Source organism: Plodia interpunctella, chromosome 22 (assembly GCF_027563975.2).
Source record: "Plodia interpunctella isolate USDA-ARS_2022_Savannah chromosome 22, ilPloInte3.2, whole genome shotgun sequence".
NCBI classification, from domain to species: Eukaryota; Metazoa; Arthropoda; class Insecta; order Lepidoptera; family Pyralidae; genus Plodia; species Plodia interpunctella.
In genome coordinates, this window is record NC_071315.1 from 3277649 (window position 1) to 3293680 (window position 16032).

The 16032-nt window shown below is 35.1% G+C and overlaps 1 protein-coding gene across 3 annotated transcripts in view; it reads right to left on the reverse strand.

Moving 5' to 3' along the window:
* Cbp53E (Calbindin 53E) overlaps window positions 1–13878 on the reverse strand; it is a 39323-nt gene extending 25445 nt beyond the window's left edge. Inside the window, exons 1-2 of one of the 3 annotated variants that reach the window (XM_053762221.1) lie at window positions 13740–13873; window positions 11665–11714 (exon numbers count right to left, since the gene is read on the reverse strand). The gene's annotated coding sequence lies outside the window, so the exon portion shown is untranslated. Of the gene's footprint in view, window positions 1–1624; window positions 1764–11664; window positions 11715–13739 lie in introns of those variants that run through there. The other 2 variants (XM_053762223.1, XM_053762220.1) reach the window with 2 other exon arrangements.
* Between the last annotated feature and the right edge of the window lie 2154 nt (window positions 13879–16032).

Below are 16032 nucleotides of genomic sequence, written 5' to 3' on the forward strand. Positions count from 1 at the left end.
CTAGGTGCAGTTGGTCACAGATGGATGTTAAATGTAGACTTAGGTACCTAATAATAATATTAGATTAATTTATGCATATCAGTATAATTTTTTGACATACATGATTACTATATATACCTGCTTAACGTTATATGTTAGTTAATATCGTGTGGTCATATGATATTAACTAACATATCATCAAACATAAAAGACGTAACAGGTCATTGAGTCCATACGTTATCTCTTAGTTTTACACTAGGCGTACACGATAGCGTGGGAAAAGGAGAGTTCTTTCTTTCCACGAAATATACAAATGCGTAGCACGTTACATGTCGATGTAACGTGCTTAATGTGTGTGTATCTGTAGTTTTTTGAATAAACTTATTTCTATTCTATTCTAAGCGGAATACACCAATTTCTATTTAAAATACAAGTATAATGTAAATATATTAAAATTATAGAAATATATTTCATTTATAATAAAAATATATGCAGATAAAGCTTTGTCTGAACACAAAGCAAAAAAAAAAACATTTTAGTTGGTTATTTCAGTTTGTTCCAAAGAGCTTCAAACAGTAACTTTATATTAAAAGCTTACCCTAATAGAGATTGATCGAGCAGGCCGAGGAAAACAAGTACTTAACTAATATTGATGCAAAACAAATGCCAATTCTTATTGTACCCATGGAATTAGTAGGTTGTACGGAGTACCTACTACTTCCATGATTGTACCACAGATATAGGTGAACATTACATTGATGTTATGTAGTTTTATAATGTTATTTTTTAAAGTACACTACATCGAGTCTCTCTCTCAACTCCTCGTGTTCTCGGTTCGGGGCTATGACGCCAGGAAGCCAAGGTGAGCGTAAAAAAAACTTTAAAACTTCGAAGATTGGGCTGTGGTTTCATAACAACGTCAAACCGCCTTGGCTATTGTAAACTATTCTTGCTATCAGGTAGGTAGTTCTATTGAGTCGTGGATGGCTCTAATGGACCGTGTTCTATCGTCTATATTTAAGAAATACGTATAATAAAATGAATATAACCAACAAATCTAGGCATTTTAATAAAAGGTATTACATATTAAATTAGTAAAACAACTTTCGAAATATATAAAAAAATAAACAAAAAAAGAACAATTCACGCTATTCAGATAGAAACAGGTCTGTTTATCGTAAAATTGCTGAAACGCGTAAACATTACATTTACCAGACACTGTAAATTACAAAATCCCTTTTCAATTCGACTTCCTATGTCGATTGAAAATGAACTTTATTACGAAAACCGTCAAATCAATTTACTTTGCACAGGACAAAAATTATTTTATAGGTTATATAACACGCGTCTATGTAAAAAAAAATAAAGTCTATTCAAATGAAAATAGAGTTTATATTCGAAATTTGTTGTGTCGAAATTCGGTTTTGGAGGCTGAAGTATCAATGCTGATATATATATCCTAAGAATTTTCCTATTTTATATTATTCAGACTGACAGACTGACCTCGAAGTGATGTTACAAGGTGGAACCCTTGTATCTAGGTCTATTATCTTTCAGTTAGGGATTCTTTTGAAATAAACGGTCTTAAAGGCCGTAGATTTCTATAAACACTTAAAAAAACATTTTAAATCAGATTTTAGCTTACCCCTTAACTGCTTATAACAGGACCTAAACGTTTTAAATTAAGTTAAACAAATTCCACTGTTCGATAGACTACTTTCAAATCAAGAAATCATACAATGATTGACCACACCCGACCGTCAGTTTATATCGACGTGTTGACGTTTTTTCTCGATTACCCTCATTTGCCGCTAATATTTGAATGACTCGGGAGTAACAAATCTCGTATTTCATCGTCATTATACCCAGGGTGATAGCGTGGTTTTAGCGTGGTTACGAGTATCCTAATCTGACTACGATCGTTTCCAATACCAAATCATGCGTTAAAATTAAAAAAACCTGAAAATTCAAAAGAATTTTGTAAAAATTAAAAATCTTTGACTTTCGCAATGGGACCGCGTGGTGGTTCTTGGCTCATACCTACTCATCCATAAGGAAGGCTGATGATGATGATATACATCATCATCATCATCATCGGCCGAGTTCACCGACTTTTTAAACGACTGTTTAACACTTAAACAGGCTGAATAAATCATTTTCGGTGTTCACTGTTCGCAAACCATTGATTAGCGCCTTTAAACGACCGTTTATCTTAACCAGACTCGGAATTGCTGTTTAACCGTCGGTTTGAACTGTTATAAGTTGATCGGTTGTTTAAACGACGGTTAATTACTTAAACATCGGTTAAATATAAGTCCGTGAACTAAGTCAATAATAAGGAAGTATAACTACACTTAAAACAAAGCCTATTTTTCTAGACATCATCAACTTTAGATTTTTTGAATATTCGAAGTCACGATTCGTGGCTAAATTTAGGACTGGTTCGTGAAGATAGAAGTTTTAATAACTGATTTTAATATAAGACTTGTCAGGTGACGCGTCGCACCAAAACTTAATAATTTAAAACGTGTTCGAACGTGCAAGGGTGGAATTGCTCGTTCAATTTTGTCAAGGATTTTCCATCACATAACCTTCGCTGAGGCAATTTTAACGTCACGCTTGTTAGGGACAATTTATTATAAAGTTTATATTGTTTTTATTTTATAAATATTAAATAAAAGTATCATACAAACATTTCCTTATTTTCATCCTTTTGTTGTATTTTTGTTGGTTATTGGACAGAACAAGAAGACATAGACAATAGAAACAATGACAATAGAAAACACTTTTTTAAATACTTAAAAAAATACAAAATAGTGTTGGAATGTCCAACAAAAGTGAGCAAAGAAAACGTATTTTCTAAATGGTTGCTACCCTAGCCTGACCGGTTAGCACTCAAAATCACTCAATCTAATTTTACGCCGATAAGGTGTCGAGTAATTTTGAATGGGCTTTGATGTGTATCAGGGTCAGTGTAGGGTGCAAATGAGTTGATATGTTGTAGTAGAACATTGTGATTGGTCCGTACACTATTATTTGACATTCTTATTAAGTACAATTGCAATAGAGTAGTTGTATGTGTATAAAATGAAATGTAAAAATGCATTCACATATTATGTATAGAAACACTATAATTAAAAGTAATTTTCATTGATTAAATTTATTTATATTAACATATCTCTTCAAACATGTTCTCAATAAAGTATAATTAAAACGCTTTTTGACCCTATTTGTGACGTCACTTGTGTCCACTGTCATACGAGCCCTATATTATTTTTGTTTTGCACGCATGGAAAAAGTTATCTGATTTCTTGATTATCTATTGTGTGCTTCGGAAGGTATTTGCTGTCGTCAAAAGCCACCAATCCGCATTAGGCCCGCGTGGTGGTACATGGCCCATTTTCCTTCAATGCCCCAGCAGTGGGGACGTCAAAATGGACGATGGTTTACGTTCAGTAAGTATATATTTTACCAAAGTGTAAAATATAAAATCAGATCTATATAGAATAGATGTGTATATATTCGGTTTCACTCGATATTTATTTTTATGTTTGTGCTGGTATCGGTGTGAATTAGGTCATGGAAGTGACCTAATAATTGTCTAGTGTCAAAATTAATTAAATTGAAGAGGGTGATGTGTATAGAGGAGGCGAGTGAGATTGATCAGGGCCTTGTATTCGTAGCGAGTAGAATCCCGTAGTCTGTGCCTATTGCTATGGGAAAAAAGCGTGACAATATGTATTTACATAAATTACTACCTATATCCCATCTCTACTCAATACTCAACTCCTTTATTTATTTTAATTAACATAAGTATGAAATGCCACATAACATCAAATATTGTACTTACTTACCTACATAATTCGTTTGTTAGAAACAATCATGATAAATTCTCACGATATGCTTTGTGAAACTATATGTAAAATAATATCTATCATTAGATATTCCTTTAAACAATATTATTATTTTTTGAAGTTCTAGTACATTTTCGACATTCAGTTTTATATGGGATAGTTGGATTATTGAAAAGATTAGGATATCTAAGTATTCAAACTGAACTTTGCTGTTAATTATTGAGACTGTAATTCAGATAAATACGCTTGAAACCCTCGAAACTAGATCCGATTTCAAAAGGGAATCCATCCGCCGTCAACAGCAAAGAAATGGTATATTTGATAAGGGGTAGGTTAATCTATTGGAAAGTAGACAGGTAGTAGGTAGTAAAATTGGGCTTATTTCGATAAATCCCCGTAATGGTTTCCACTTAAGAAAATACAATATACGGAACCTTTTGTGGATTGGGAGCTGTAATTTATATTGACATTTTGCCCGTGCGTTTTTTTTCCTGTATTTTCTATTTTCATTGTAAGTATACATATTTCTGTTAAGAAGCGGTGGTGGTGTAATAGTTAAGACCCCCGCCTGAGGATCGAAAGCTCCCAGGTTCGAATCCTACTCGTGCCACATGAGTATGTATACCAATCTGACTCGTGTATAGTAGTTTTCATCGACCACCACTTGCCTCCGGTGAAGGAAAAACATCGTGAAACATACCACTCCATTAATAATGCCAAGAAAGTTGTTACGTGCTTTTCATTCCGTGTAATGACCACGACCCTCAGTCATGAGGAATACGACGATGAAGAAGATATTTCTGTTGATATATTTTTCTTTTATCTATGATTGATACCGATGGTACCCAACCTAACTAAATTTCTCTTTTCCTCTCTCAGTTCTCTCTCTCGTTTTTGTTTCGTCTCCACTTCACACGGCCGTCATTCCTAGTTGTCAGACCATTGGTTCATGGATATATAGGGGAACTAACTGTATTACTTTCTTATTTAAATAAAGATTATTGTGTGTGTGTGTGTGTGTGTGGTCTATGAAAACTGATACATGAGGCAGATGCAAACTCATGCGGCACGAGTAAGAATCGAACCTGGGACCTTTCGGTCCATTTAACCGCTGGACCACCACCGCTACTGATAATAAGTAATTTTTTACAATGGTCTTATAACTACATCATAACCTATATCACAGCATAATGTCAGTCGAATAATTTATGTCTTTGAGCACTTTCGGGCTTCTGTAATATATTCTGTCCTAAGCCTACATACCACGACCACTGTTCTCGATCCCATAACAGATAGACTGACGATTTATTACATATTATTACGTGTTAGCTGAATAAGTTTATCTTCAAAAACCTTATGGGCCCTGTTACGTTGTACAATCCTATTAATTTTATTAAAGTAATACGTAATCCATACTAAATATTATAAACGCGAAAATCTCTGTACTGTTTTAATGGTTAAACCGCTGGACCGATTTTGATGAAATTTGCTCTTCATGTATTTAAAGACATAGGCTATTTTTTTTTCAAAAAACATTTCACAATGGGCTGAATTGGGAGGTCAAAGTTTGTATGAAAATCATGTCTGTTCCGTTCAAGATGATTGACACGAGCGAATCATTCATCATAAGAATGTTGTTCTTGTCGGTGGAGTTATCTTGGGCGAATGCTATTGTTTAGAGGATGTTTTGGTAATCTGCTGGTCTGTTATTCAAATAAGAATTTGTTTTAATTACTTTTAATTAAACATCAGTTATAAAAGATTTCCTATCTGATATATTAGAGAATATAGATATCTAGGCCGTGTTACGGGATTCAGACCAACACGTGTAATATGTATGTGTAATACGGTTGAAAATATGTATGTTTAATGCCGGGTGCGCAGCAGATCCAATACCGTCCTAGCCATTATTGCTGGGAGGATGGATTGTTCCTACATGCAACATTGTTGTAGAATAGGAGCTGTAATTTATCTTGACATTGCCCGTACGTTTTTTTTTCAATATTTTCTATTTATAACAACACAACAACATACCGTGCAGCAAAACCGAGAGGCAATTTTAATTGTAGATACTTAGTAAATACTTGAAGTAAGAAGCGGTGGTGGTGCAATGGTATACCAATCTGACTCATGTATAGTTGTTTTCATCGACCACCACTTGCTTCCAGTGAAGGAAAACATTGTGAGGAAACCTGCACACTGGTTGATTATTAACTTGTGTGTGAAATGGAGAAGGCAATGGCAAACCACTCCATTACTAATGCCAAGAAAGTTGTTGTGTGTGTGTATAATTCCACGTAATGACGGAATACGACTATGAAGAAGAAATAAGTACTTATTTTATTGTAATTTATTTAATGATAATTTTAATTTTACTCGAGCGACTGGCATTTTTTTTTGTATTTTGATATTTTTATGGGTCTTTGTTACCTGCAATGAATTGATTTTATTTTATTTTTAATCATTATAATTTTATTAGTTATAAAGTTTAATTTACAGATTACTATTAATCTTGTATCCTATTAAAATTATAAACGGGAAAGTTTGTGTTTGTTTGTTTCTATTTCACGCAAAATCGACTGGGTGGATTGTTATGAAATTTGGTACACGGGTAGAATATAACCTGGATGAACACATAGGGTACTTCTCATCCCGAAATTACCACGGGAGCGAAGCCCCAGGGCGGAGCTAGTTTCCAATAAATCCGTAGCTCTCAAATTGTAATAAATATTTATGTACAACGATATTAAATTTTTGGTCAAGAAGAGAACTCAATTGGTTTCCAAACCCAATATAAAGATCAAAGGACCCAATCGAGAGTGACATACCATTTGCCATTGAATATTAAGAACAGCAGACGACAATAGAATATCTTATGAAATAATAAAGTCACCAGTAAATCTCCACGAATATTTTCTCGTTAGTGATCATTAATTATTATCTATAATATGGATATTAATCATATATTTTATTATGTATTCTTATCATAATCACTACATAGTATAAAACAAAATCGCTATACGTATAAGTAAGTATAAGTACTTTAAAATTTTAAAAAGAACAACAAGTTTTTTATTATATACAACCTACATGTAACTCAGTAATATAAATATAAAACATACGGTTCGTAGTTACAGTCAAAATTATAGTTTTTGTTATTTTTACTTTGATTATATTTACGATTTCTAACTGTACCTGTACTTTTTAAAAAGTTTAATTTTATATTCTTACATTCATATTCCGTTTAATAATTCAGTTCATCAATTGACACAAAAGTCTTAAATGAACGCGTTTTTCTAAATTTTCAATTATCGAGCGCCAACAATCTATTGGATATACTCGGACTTTTTGTCGATTCCATGTTATTGACCTCAATGGTTTCAGCTGAATCGGAATAAATTATGTTTGAAGTTTGTTCAATGCGACGTAAAGTATTATTGGGCTTAACGCAAGGCTTAGCGCAAGGATTGTTGTAAAAATATGTAAAAACAGTATTAAACTTTACTTATGTATAGTCAACTGAATGTTAATTATATAGCTGTGTAGCGAATTTGTCTTAATTTAGGTATAAATATGCCCTGTTTACTGTATTTAATGGGTGTTGGTAGAGAAGGGTTATGACATACTTTGATCAACAACAAAAGAAAAAAATACAATGAACCTAAAAAGTGGGAAAACATCAGTAAATTTTAGTAAAAAGTTATAAGACATTATGTAAGCCCACTCATCAATATGCCTTCGCTTACTTAATTACTCCTAAGCAGAAGGAGTTCACCCGGCATAATTTAAGTGCACTCTATTAGTAAGCTTGTCGTTTTTAAGTTTTCTTTACCTGTATTTTTTTCGTATGTAACTCAATTAAAATGTTTACACTATTTAGCATAAATCAATAAATATTAATCTATCAATAATATCAATCAATACATATAATTAAGCAGTTATACTCTTAATATATTTACGTGTACAAACACGTTAACCTCCGGTACTACTGGACGGATTTGAATGAAACTTTTTGTTGTATAGCTGTATTTTTTTTTTGAACTGGAACGCCATTCGCCGTACTTTGGCGGAATTGGTATACATCGCTGATTTTTCATAGCGGTAAATAAAAGCGTTCATAGAAACTACGCAACGTTCGTACATTCGCGTCGGCATGTGTCCGTGTTCGGCGATAGTGTTTATCCGGGCTCTACTGTTTGTCCCTTGATAGGTAACCTTGACTTTTCAAGTTCAAGCTATCAACATTCTAGATTTCTAGAAGTCAAGCTCAGCTGGCATATAACACGATCGATGTTCATATATTATTTCCTTGGTTGTCGCGTCGAATCACGATAAATATATATCATGTCTTCATATTAATGACCTTGGAAAAAGGACAAATGACACGGTCTCGTGTAAATATTGGATTCCACCTTACATAAAACTTAAAAATTACGAATAACGTAATATAAAATTTTTATTTTTATTGGTAGCCTCCAGCCGTTAAGCGTCGGAGCCCAGTGTCCGCTTTCCTACTTTTTCTTCTCCACTTCGTACGGTCTTCGGCATCCTTATCTGTCAAGACAAATAGTCTTGACGGATATATATCCTTCTTGACGGTATTCTCCCTATTACCAACCCATTATAGATTCGTCATGTATATTTGTTCATTAGTATATCACAGTTTTTTTTGTGGGCATAGATCTATCCTTTACTTTTCCACCCGTCTCGGCCCATAGCAGTCAGAGTGTTCTTTCAAAAGGTGTAACAGCTACTTTTTTGAATATTATTACCAAAAGACAGTAGGTTAGCGTGTGGGCTAAACGAATGCGGTAATTCCAACGCTATCTTCAAGAAATATTAATAAGAACTGACGGTCAAGGCTCCCGGGGCACGCGAGCATGGCGTGTGAACTGGCAACACTTAGTTTATAAGCTTTTAGTTAATCAAATGTCACTAATCTTCAATTCAAAGCCTAAGTGGTGTAATAAAAGAGCACTAGTCAATATTTTTTTCGTCTGTGTCGGTTAACAGCAGTGTTTCTGAAGAGACGTCAAAACTTCACTTCTGAATCCGCGCGGAAATGGCTAAATTGGTATTCTGCAAAACTCGATCGAGCACTAGCGCTACACTTGCGGGGGTGTCTAGCGCTGGCCAAGTGATTGCGAGGCCAGGTGAAACTCACTTGACAGGGCCTTTGTACAAAAGTCCACTGCACGCGCAGCTCATTGTCTTATATTGTGAATCGCATTACCTTCTCTTATGAAGAGAAGACGCATTGTCAAAGTGATTCGGATAAACTATTTGCACTGTTGTTTACGTACTGGTCTAAATTATTATATATGTAATTTATCAGTGTTTGTCTGTCAGTTGGACTTGAAAAGAAGTTGTGTTTAAGACGCGGGCGTGAACCCACCTGATTACACCTAACAATAAAACTATTTTTGTGTCAACCTGTCGATTGTCAAAAAGATCATTTAATAGATATTAAATGTCACACGTAGACAGAATGTGAAATTTAACGCCCCTTTTGTTCCCAAAGGTATTGAATAGGTACTGTCTATTCAAACCCTTTGGGAAACAGTTGGAAATCTGTCTATTAGACAGATATCTGATTCAGTACAGCGGTAGTCCTGTGGGAGACACAGGAGAATATCAAAAGTCACAGGAGAAAATCAATATAGCTCGATCCCGCGGGTGAGAGCAAACTCAAGCAACAATAAATGTAGGTAGACATTTATTGTCGGCTATTACTGGCAAAAAGTTATTTTTTTATAATACTGGGCAAGCAAACAGACATGCGGCTCACCTAATGGGAAGTGGTCACCGCGCGAATAAAATTTTTTCACGCCCTTTTTTAAGAATTTCACGTGTGTCGATTTTATGTTACCAAAATAACTCAAATGTACATAACATTTGAGTTATTCTGGTAACATAAAACCTTACGTCAAATACAATTAATGAAGTCACCCGATTCGTGTGGAAAGTTGGTAAGGCGGCGAGGTTCCGTTCAGAAACCTGAGTAGTTCAGTGTAATTATGTGTAGGATTACCACACGTCCCGTATATACAGGCCTGTCGCTTTCCTGTCCGAGATAAATATAAATCTTTATTGCATCAAAAACAAATGGGTGTACAGTACATATGCGAAAAACGGCGTACTTATCCCTTAACTAATTTTCTATACAGACAATCCAACAGGGAGGACTTATAAGAAGAAAGATCTATCATCATAAGCAAACGCATCCAAACTTTATTTTCAAATCCGAGTTAGAAAAAATAGGTATTTATTATTCTTGGCCCTTTTTAACCCCCGACGTAAAAAGAGGGGTTGTTATAAGTTTTACCGCTAAGTGTGTCTGTCTGTCTGTGTACGTGGCACCGTAGCTCATCAACCGATTTGGATGCTGTTTTTTTTTTTATTTGATAGCTAATTTTTATGCAATGGTTTTAGATATGTTTGATCAAAATCAGTTCAGCCGTTCAAAAGCTGTAGCGAAATGAATATTGAAAGTCGGCGGTTTTTTAATTTATCTAACAAATAAACTTGTATTGCGGATTGACTGAAGCTAGTAATTTAGCCTGAAAATACGACCTCCGTTGTTAATTAGGGCTCTTGTCGTCAAAAGATGTCATTGGCATAGATAGCAAACTACCGTACGTGCGGAACCCAGAGTTGCGATCATTTGCAACTTCTGTGTTGGCATTACAGCTCTAACTTTCCCCTTGTCCTAGGTGAGCGACAAACGGAATATATCAGAGCAACACTGCGATAGTGCCACAAACTCGAAAAAAATATCAAAACCTATACGATTATTTTGTGCCAGACTTTTTGGAAACAACTGACGAAATACTTGATGATGAAAATCATGAGTAATGATAATGGGACGAATAGATAAAGCATGAACGCAGGTGACAAATAAATCAACACACGTACGCGTTTAGTTGGTATATTGGTCGATAAAATAAGAAAAGTTGCAAGTCGAAACTGGTTTCGTAAGGCACCAAACATGATGGCATGGCGTGAGAACGATGGCGATTCATTTAGATATTTCCAAACAGTGGGAAAAAGAAGGCTGTTGGAATTTTGTTGACGTAACCCCTCGCACACGCTTAGCGTCGCGCCGCGTCGCTCAGCATTCCGTCGCTCACCTAGGACGCTGGGCGAGTGACAATTTGCAACTCCTGCGTTGCCGCAACAGCTGTCTCATTCAAACTTTCACTTCTGAACTTTTCTCTCAGGATTTCAATTTAAGCTCCGTATTGTACATAATTATAAAGCTCAAGTACAGTGCCAGATACAAATTCATTGAATAGTTAATCGAGATACACAAATTCCTCGCATATTAATCAATGTAGGTAGCGACTCAAAGTGCCAGTCAGGCAGACGATTCAACTGTGATTTTACAGCCGGCCGCTTGCCTGATGTCAAACCTCTTTGGAAATGTTGTAGTTTGTGAAATGTTACGTTTTTTAACCCGAGCAAAGCCGGGTCGCTAGTAATATATAAAGTAAAATGACCTCTTGAAAACTGACACAGAACGGTAAAACCTACATAACTCATATACCTAAACCTTCCTCAGAAATCACACAATGTATCCGTCCGCTGCATAGTTTTAAAGATCTAAGAAGCATTTATAGGGACAGCCAGACAACGGGAAGCGACTTTGTTTTATACTACGTAATTATAATTAATTTTTGCTTATTTTCTACGATGGACGGCGATGGATGACGGATGTTTCTCAGTGTGTTTTGACTGCTACGGTCGCATTGTCATTACAATTTTTCAAATTTTAACATAGACAAGAATTTGTTTTACTATCTGACTCTAAAATAAGTAACTGCAGGCTTACCATCAACTTTTACGGAACGATTCAAATGCAGCGCAGATCGATTTATGAACCTGAAATGAATTAAATTCGTATTAAAAATGAATTTACGATGCAGATCGGTTTAAGCCCTGAATTGGGTCGCATTAAAAGATGATGGTAAGCCCCCTGTACTGTGATAATGTAAATTTCGTGAATGGTTGATTTTGGAAATTATTCCTTCCTCAAGAAAATTGACGGATCGTAATTCGACAGCGCGGCCGCAGCGGTCGAAACGCTCTGAGATCCATCCCTTTTAGCTTCATTTCGTAGACTCGTAGCTATTTTCGTAGCGACGTCGTAGCTTATTGCCAGAGGCTCATAGGACACTGGTATGCTACGAACTCTTGTCGTCTCACGTCAAAGTTTTATTGTAATTCTATTAATATTATAAATGCGAAAGTTTGTGAGGATGTATGTGTGTATGTAAGTTTGTTACTCTTTCAACCTTCGGCCGCAGCGGTCGAAACGCTCTGAGAACCACCCTTTAGATAGAAGGTGGAGTTTCAACTTCAACAGACAATCTAATCATGATATCACAGTTAGTTAGCTGAAAATTGAAAACGCTGAAATCCTATGCGAAGTTAAACTTTGTTATAGAACTGCTTAACGACTTCTGTTTGACTTACCACTCTTAGGGTAAGTAGCACTAGTCAAATTTGACGTTGACTTTAACTTGCGCAGAAAAACGTGCAGTACACCATTTGAAAAATACTGAAAAATATCTAACTGTTAATGAGTGAAATTCACGTGGGCGAAGCACCGAGCAGAAGCTAGTACATTTCTAAATATACTGTTTAAGTAATATACTGTCTAACTTCTCCAAATTATATTGTAATATTTGAAAATGAATACGTACTTGTCCTTGTAAGATAGAAAATATTTTATGTTATAATTTAATAGTAGTCTATTAAATTATAACAGTCGCTATAACAAATATACCAGTAAATTACTGTCCTAGCTCTAATATACGATGCCACAACGATTAATTATTTTCTAACTAAAATTATTCAAACAACACTTAACTACGTTCGTAGAGAAAACTACGGTAATTACTATAGTAATTACATAAAATACATATATATTTCAACCTTGGGTAATATTTGTACGGGAATCAAAATTACTAAGCACATGCTATAATTTAAGTGATGTTATAAAATTTATTAACTGTGCATAAATAAAAAAAAGTCTTTGTTCTTTGTTGAAAAAAAAAAAATACCATTACAAACAGAAAAAAATATGTAAGAAAATTTAATGATAAGCCCTTCTGGCATGATAGGGTCCAAGATTGTTTAAATGAGTTTCTTTAGGCACTTCTTGTCAGCAGTGGTCTTTCCGAATTACTTTGTTGATTTTAAGAAATTACCATATAAAATTTTAATTTAAAATTAGAAATGTGAAAACCTAATTTCAAAAATTATTTTATTTTAAAAATATGTTTTTTTTTGTATGTCCTTACTTCTAACCTGCCAGTGTGTCCTTTTAATCTATTACCACTGTAATGTGGATCTCTTGTATTTATTTTAATTATGTGTTTAGTGCTCAACAATTTTTCGGGACGGATAGGTACCTTGACTAGAGAGACATCTCTACATATTTTTAATTTATTTTTCTGTTATTCAATGCTTTCCTTAAAATTATTTTAAGGACAGCATTCTTTGCTGCTTTGCGGCTTTGCTCCCGTGGGAATTTCGGAATAAAACGTACCCTATGTGTTTTTTCAGGTTACATTCTACCCATGTACCAAATGTCATAACAATCGGTCCAGTAGATTTTGCGTGAAAGAGTAACAAACATACACACATACATCCTCACAAACTTTCGCATTTATAATATTAGAATAGGATAAGATTTTCTTGTTATCTGCTAACACTTTTACATTCGCAATAAATAAAATATGTGCGATCACACACTGTAGATAAGGACAAATCGGCCCAGACAGCAAACATTCCATCTTTTCACTCAGGTTCACATAAAACGAATAATCTGTCTTTTCAGCCGTTTATTTCAACAAGTGATTGAAAAAACTAAATATATTTTAATGAAAATAATAAACTTACCGGTAGAGAGCTCTCGCTTCGTTTCTGTCCACAAAACACTATTAATTTAAACAAATGTTTATTTGTTTTTAACACGATAAACAATGTATTCGAGGCTAAATACGCGTGTTCACACTACGGGCTAGAGGCCACGAATGAATGGAAAGCCGGGGGTTGTGGTTGACGGAGGGCGGGGCTGATCTGAGGGGCTAACCCGACGGATTCCAAAAGTCAATGCTTTTGTCTACGCACTGTCTATGGCGTGACTTCTGAACTTGAGCGGGTAATGGAAAACTCTAAGATTAACCAACATATTTCAGAGGCTCTCCTTTTGTTTCAGATGGGCAGAGATTTGGAGCTTTCTTTTATAGTCGTCTTATGTTCATTTTACGGGAGAGTTATTGAAAATTTTCACGAAATTGTCCTGGCTCATAAAAACTGGATACATCTTGCGTTTACTGCTGGTAGCATTTTATGAAGGGCGTTTATTGTTTCAATTGTTCAATTCCATATTTATAGATATTTTTATGTGTGCCATAAAATGTGGTAAATCATGAATTTTTTTGGTTGCTAATTTTTAGTACTCAAATAAATAAGACTTTACATCGTGATTTTATTTATCATCTACTCGTTGCGCAAAGGCGTATTAATTGTTGCGTGTGGTTCCGTCTTAGAATAGGACCATTCCATATCCACGAGGATATAAGATGGGAATAATCTAAAAACATATTTATTGCACGAAAACCTCGATGATCGCATTTGCGATATTTCCCACCCATGGAGCATCGGAGCCCAGGATCCTTGCTACTTTGCCTTCTACACTTCACTTCGGTGAAAGCATCATTTCCCTTCTATAAATCCATATAAGTACTCCTTATACAGATCCTACACTGAAATGAGTTTAATAAAATCCTCCGGAATTCCGGGGACTCATTCATCGTAGGTACATTAAATTGGCTCCGCCAAGTTGATAAAGTTTCACGGTTAACCTCTTGGCCTTTGGTATATTCAGAAAAAAGAGACCGACGATGTTTGAGACCAATTATTATTTTATTTATAAGAGATTTTTTTACATAAATAGGTACAGTCAACAGCACATCAACCTACCCAAATTTATTGCAAACTCGTCGCTATTACCACGCCATGATATAGAGTTTCATGCAGACTAACGTGATGTGCTGTTATATTTTTTAAAGAGTGTTTCAGACTACTATATTATTTTTGACGCGGACTCTAGCCTACGAGACTTCACAGCCGAGAATTACATCGGTAACATGTGTGAGAGAGAAACGATAATAGATCCAAGTACATTTGTGTTTTCCAAGCAATCATCTCATACCTGTCAACGACCTTTGAAATCCTATTAAGTATCTAACAACGCCAAAGGTTTTTGACAGCTCCGACCCTCCCTACCCATCATTATCCATCCCAAACTTTCTAAATTGAAGGCTTAGCGAACGTTTCAACTTTAATTAAGGTTTAAAGGCTAATGTTTTATGAATAACAGGTTTATTTATTAGGTTGCCGCAATTATTTTTTCTTTTTGAGAATCTGATGTAAAATAGGTCTTAACGAACAATATACTTTTTGTATAGGAAATGCTGTGCATCCTGTACAGAGACTCCTACTATGGTATATAGTAAACAACATACTTTTAAACTGTCTTGGGTTTGATAACTAAAGAAACCCCCGACTATCAGTAACAAACTATCCTAGAAAAGAGCTAACGATTTCCAAACAACTGAACATATATTTTGAAAACGGAACATTCTCGATTAAATTCTAGATCAAATTAAAAACTAGATCAAAATCGGTTCAGCCGTTTAGCTATTACAATGCTCAAACATACAGATACACAAACACGTTAAAATTATAACTCCCTGTCGTCGGGGGTTAAATAATAATAACAATAGCCGTAGATATATTAATCTGTCAATAGAACAGTATGGCGTGTGACAAGACCCCTGCCACACCCCTCCTCACCCCCTCGCACAGAGCGAGCGAGATAAAAAGCTTTGACAAATGATAACCTAAGCAATGATAGCTCATTTACCAAATATCCTACCCATTATAAGTGCGAAAGTGAGTATGTTTGAGGTAACAAACTTCAAGCTTTAACTGCTGAACCAATCTTCAATCAATTTCGCACACTTTACGAAAAAGACTTAGGGTGGTTCTGTCACGGAAAAATCACTACTCCCTTGGTGTGTGTGATCTTAAAAAGCAAAGCCGGTTAAGAAAGGTTAATAGGTAAAATAATTACAGCTTGATTGGGGAAAGCGGATTCCTAATCGAGTCTTTATGGAGGTCTTGA